Below are 4,424 nucleotides of genomic sequence, written 5' to 3' on the forward strand. Positions count from 1 at the left end.
ATGTGGAAAATAATGTGTTTTTTGAACCTTAAACCGCATAAACACATTTCATTACACCAAATACACAAAATACTGTTCTTTTTAGCAGCATCATATGACCCCTTTAAACATGTTCCAGAAGTCATAAAAAGGGTAAAGGTTATCTATACAAGGCCTAAACTTTGTCTTCATTTTATTTACGTTTCAGTTCAATAAGACTTCATACGAACAATTTTCTGGCAAACCACCATGATGAGTGTTAGAGAAAACATAAATATTGGTGTTTAACACACAGAGCAGGTTTTAACTCAAGCTATAAAGCAAAACAGGGCTCTCCAGACGAATTGCATTATATCAGTGTACAAACCAAACACTTTGGCTGTGTTTAACCACGAAAAATGTCCCTTTACACCATAATGGAAGAGAAATGACCCCTCAGATGAAGGGTGGATGGGAGACTCCAGCACTTTAGAGATTCAGGTGGGCTTGTTAAAGAAAAGTGAATGCATCTGTTGGGTCTTAAAAAGCAACTCTATTGTCTGTCTGCTAAATCCATGCCATTCTTTCAGTATAATAAAACACTAGTTGGTTTTAGGAACTAACTAGCAGGGTTTGTTCCGTAACCAGCACTCAACTTACTTGAATGGAGTCATTTGCCATTGCTGTATCTGGATTGTCGTTTGTGTCAGGACACCCAAATTGTCGTTCCCCCTCTTCCTAGATTCTCAGAAATCGACGACAAAGAGATCCTATTCTTCTGTCGGCTCGCAATGCAACAGTTTAAGATCCAGCAGCGCTTGAACAGCTTATCAAAACGCTGTGCATGTAATAAATGCTGTTGCATCACTGTCAGACCAGATGCAGGTTGTCATCTGGACATAACCTAAGCTATTATACGCTTTCCTTCAATTCAAACTAAAACCACTGCATGTAAAACATGACATAAAAGAATTAGCAATATAAACGACAACGTTCATTCAAACTATAATCTGGCATATCGACAGCTCGCAGGAAAGTCGCGTGTATTTTTCCATGATCGCGTCCTGGAATAGTTCTTCTGGTGGAGCTCGATACAGCTGCATACATGTAACGTACCGCACTAGGCAGGGTAACTGGTCAAAAGAGATCAGCTTTTCTTCTCAATTCATCACCCAAAAACACGAACGCCTATATTTAACTGCTTTCTCATCATCAACCGAGGCCCGAGGAGTTCACATACACAGCCGGTGAATAATACAACAATCCGCTCCGCTGTAAAAGATACCGTCGCCGCTCGCCTCTGTGTGACTCCACCAGTGATGATTGCTCGCGCGGGAGGGTCGTTCACTATCCCCGGGCGCGAGCGTTGTGGACGCAGCCAGTATGCCGGTTGCGCGCTGCTGCGGGTCACGTGACCTCGCATTGTGTCCACAAGCAAATTAATTTGGTTTCATCACTCTCTCGTGCCAGACATCATTTCAAACTGTTGATTCGCACTGCAAAATATATGCAGTTAACAAATTTGTGTTTTTAAAATAAAACGTGTTACCTTAAGTATTTAAAAGTATTTAAATTCAGCTAATATCAAATTTACTAAAAACTAAGACTTATATTGTAAACATCTTAAATGTGATACTTACTACTTTCATTGTGTGCGACCGTCTTTATTTTCTCTTAAATACCACATGAAATCAAACTTAAATCTACAAGGCTTTCCACTTACCACTTGTCTTTTTGTTCCCAAGTGTTCAAGTGGATGTGAAGACCGCAAGTGTGTGTGTGTGTGTTTATACTTTTGATTACGTGATACGGAACACTCTTATAATGTTGCAAGATTACAATCAGAGCTTTATGTCGTAATTCCTACACATAATTATCTGTGCACCAATAAAGTAATTGAAACTTTACGTTTTACTACCAAATTATATGTAATATTTAATTAATTTAGCTTCAACTGGAAAATTTTCCTCAAAATCTCTGGACCTTCCGGTGAAAATGTTTTACTTCTCTCTGGTGACATGTGCAGGACTTCTGCAGTTACTATGGCAATGAACTCCGCTAAAAGCCAAGCCTCTTAACATGGTACCTAAAACCCAGGATTGGTGCAAACTAAACTGAAATTTACCTGGCTAGCCAGCTAATCCGGCTTCATGATATAGGCCCCAGGCCTTAGAGTAGTGCAAAATTTGACAAAGTTGTTGAGATTTTTAAAACGTATGTGAATTAATTATTTAAACAATTTAAAACTATTCATATTTTCATATTATTAATAACACGGTTAAACTACTAAAATCTTGAGAGGGCTGCAACAATACTACCGCGCAAGATTTTAGTTTTTGCACACAAATTAATTTTTTTTCTGCGCTACTGCGTCACCTAGCGGAACAACAAAAATAAAGCATGTTTTCAAACAACCTTTGCAAACGCCCCTTTCGCGTGTCACACCTCCCCCAACTCAAACATCACAAACACAGCTCTTACAGATCTATAAAGTGAAGGGATGTCTCAACTGGTAAAAGTAGAATAATTTTAATATACACTCTAAAAAATGCTGGGTTAAATACAACCCAGTGCTGGGTAAAATAGGGACAAACCCAGCAATTGGGTTGTATTTAACGCAGCATTTTTTAGAGTGTAAGGTCCAACATATCAGGAATGCTTTTAACTTGAAGTTTAGCTTACCTGCTGAGAAGAAACTTTGAAACCCAAACATTCCATCAAACCCCTTGATCTTGTAAAATCACTAATGTCTACACTTGTTTTACCCCGTTGTTTGTCTCTTGCGTATTCTGGCAAGTCAGAAGTTTGGCTTGCACTTCTAAAACGGAATCAGAATTTCTTTTTCCTCTGAACACCATAGATATGTATATATCTATGCTGATCACTCTCTGGCTGACAGTAGCCACAGCCCAAACGCTCGCTATTGGCTCCGCAGAGGTATGCACATGTATGAGTTGACAGGCAAGTAGGACATCCTATCATTGCATTCGGACCTCATGAAATGATTGGACGAACATTTTATGGTCCTGAGCCTTCCACAGAAGATTGATAATGTATAATAATATTTATTTATATATTTTTTATATACTGTATATATTTAGGCGGTGAAGAGACTTTCAGTATAAAAAAGACTTTACATACCCTACCTTTAATAGATAAGTAAAACTCTTAGGCCTACCTGTTAGGAAATACAAATATGGTAATAATGAGTGGACTTCCAACGGTTGAGGAAACCCAAATATGGTCATGGCGATGAGGAAATACAAATATGGTTATAGTAACTCAAGTCTACTTAACCGAGACAGTTTGCCACAGTTAACCCTGTTTTTATTTATTTGGTTAGTCACTGGTGAAATACAGTGCACAGACTTACATTAATGGACAAAGTCAGCAATTAGCCGTCAAAGTTTGTGAAATTGCAGGTATGACATATTTTAAAAAAGCATAATAAGGTTCATCTTGCATGTCTCTTTAGTGCTGCTGTCACGTGTACTAGGATAATGGACGTGTTTACAGGCGATTATCGATTGTGTTGCAACGATACAGTCGTCGATTACTTTAAAATGTATTTTCACAAACTTTTTTTCTCTCAGCTTTTTTATGGTTTCATGCTGGATTGATTAAGTCATGATGGCTAACACAGAGCATGGGGAGTTAAAGTCACTATGCGAAGAAAATGAAGCAGCCCAGTCTCTGACAGAAGTAGGTACAGAGAGTACACAGACTTTTGAAGGTAAGGATGGTTGATAATGTATAATAATATTTATTTATATATTTTTTATATACTGTATATATTTAGGCGGTGAAGAGACTTTCAGTATAAAAAAGACTTTACATACCCTACCTTTAATAGATAAGTAAAACTCTTAGGCCTACCTGTTCTCGTGGTCCCTGCAGGATCAGGATAGGAAATACAAATATGGTAATAATGAGTGGACTTCCAACGGTTGAGGAAACCCAAATATGGTCATGGCGATGAGGAAATACAAATATGGTTATAGTAACTCAAGTCTACTTAACCGAGACAGTTTGCCACAGTTAACCCTGTTTTTATTTATTTGGTTAGTCACTGGTGAAATACAGTGCACAGACTTACATTAATGGACAAAGTCAGCAATTAGCCGTCAAAGTTTGTGAAATTGCAGGTATGACATATTTTAAAAAAGCATAATAAGGTTCATCTTGCATGTCTCTTTAGTGCTGCTGTCACGTGTACTAGGATAATGGACGTGTTTACAGGCGATTATCGATTGTGTTGCAACGATACAGTCGTCGATTACTTTAAAATGTATTTTCACAAACTTTTTTTCTCTCAGCTTTTTTATGGTTTCATGCTGGATTGATTAAGTCATGATGGCTAACACAGAGCATGGGGAGTTAAAGTCACTATGCGAAGAAAATGAAGCAGCCCAGTCTCTGACAGAAGTAGGTACAGAGAGTACACAGACTTTTGAAGGTAAGGATGG

The 4,424-nt window shown here is 38.1% G+C and overlaps 1 pseudogene; it reads left to right on the forward strand.

The window, feature by feature from the left end:
• Positions 1–4,311: 4,311 nt before the first annotated feature.
• The window catches only part of LOC107692182 (UPF0575 protein C19orf67 homolog), a 4,320-nt pseudogene continuing 4,207 nt past the window's right edge, over positions 4,312–4,424 (forward strand).

This window comes from Sinocyclocheilus anshuiensis, unplaced genomic scaffold (genome assembly GCF_001515605.1).
Source record: "Sinocyclocheilus anshuiensis isolate Anshui unplaced genomic scaffold, SAMN03320099.WGS_v1.1 scaffold322, whole genome shotgun sequence".
Taxonomy (NCBI): Eukaryota; Metazoa; Chordata; class Actinopteri; order Cypriniformes; family Cyprinidae; genus Sinocyclocheilus; species Sinocyclocheilus anshuiensis.